Below are 1,309 nucleotides of genomic sequence, written 5' to 3'. Positions count from 1 at the left end.
GCCGGGGCAGGGGGAGCCCCCTGTCACCTTCACCGGGGCCGGGGCAGGGGGAGCCCCCTGTCACCTTCACCGGGGCCTGGGCAGGGGGAGCCCCCGGTCACCTTCACCGGGGCCTGGGCAGGGGGAGCCCCCGGTCACCTTCACCGGGGCCTGGGCAGGGGGAGCCCTCGGTCACCTTCACCGGGGCCTGGGCAGGGGGAGCCCTCGGTCACCTTCACCGGGGCCTGGGCAGGGGGAGCAGGCCTTTGTCTCCCGCTGAGTTGATTCCAGGCTCGTCTTAGCCTGGGTCTTGCTCTTAACTGTCTCCCCCATCATCTCCACCGCCTGGCTGTCGTGATTCCACTGCTTCTGGACAGAACAGTGCCTGCTCCCAAGGGCTGGGGTGTGGTTGGCCGGGCTCACTGCTGTGACCCGCTGCCCAGGCTGGGGCACCGTCTGGGTGGATGACAGCTGTGTGATGCGTCTGTCGACTAAGGCATCATCAAGTGTGCGTCATTCCTCGGTCTCTGCCTTTCCTGCTTTCTCCTAAGTGACTGTGACAGTCGGCTCCCATACATTCTGCCGCGGTAATAAGCAGTCCCCAACCCCGGTGACCGCAGGAACAGAGGCTCTTCCTCCTTCACATTCTGTGTGGGTGATTGGCATGGCTGTGTCTGCTCCTGTGCCTTCCAGTTCAGGGGCTCAGGCTGATGCCACTGCCTGGCCAGTCAGTCTGTTCTCCAGAAGAAAAAGCAGGACAGCTTTAGGGAACGCTACTGGGGCTTCTCAGCTTCTGCTCTGGACAGGCCAGCAGTGTGAGCCCGACTGTGCTTGGTGGTAGAGGTGGGGGACCCTCGTTCACAGTGGCTGCTTTGCTGGGGTGGCAGTCATGCGCTGCCATGCCACCCCAAGGTGGACTGCCCCCACACCCCCAGCCTCTGCACATCAGCACCCCCGTAACCACCCGGCGGCTGCCCCCATGCCCCCATCCTCCCCACATTAGTCCCTGTGCTCCTCCGAGCCTAGGGACTAGCTCCTCCGCCCCTGCCCAGCCTCTGTACATTAGCCCCTATGTCTCCCCACCAGCCTCCACACATCAGCCCCACGCCTCCCCTAGGCAGGCTGCCCCCACTCCCTCACGGTCCCCATATCAGGCCCCTGCAACCCCAAGGCAGGCTGCCCCCAAAGTCCCCACATTAGACCCTACGCCCCCCCAGCCTCCTCACATGAGCCCCTGTGCACCCCCAGCCTCCTCACATGAGTGCCTGTGCCACCCTCAGCCTCCTCACATGAGCCCCTACGCCCCCCCAGCCTCCTCACATGAGCCCCT

At 64.9% G+C, this 1,309-nt stretch overlaps 1 protein-coding gene across 3 annotated transcripts in view; it reads left to right on the top strand.

Annotated features, from left to right (window-relative positions):
• The window catches only part of D2HGDH (D-2-hydroxyglutarate dehydrogenase), a 36,203-nt gene that overhangs the window by 16,821 nt on the left and 18,073 nt on the right, over nucleotides 1-1,309 (top strand). The gene's annotated exons all lie outside the window — the stretch shown is intronic.

This window comes from Cebus imitator, unplaced genomic scaffold (assembly GCF_001604975.1).
Source record: "Cebus imitator isolate Cc_AM_T3 unplaced genomic scaffold, Cebus_imitator-1.0 Scaffold443, whole genome shotgun sequence".
Taxonomy (NCBI): Eukaryota; Metazoa; Chordata; class Mammalia; order Primates; family Cebidae; genus Cebus; species Cebus imitator.
This window is presented reverse-complemented; position numbering and strand designations above follow the sequence as displayed.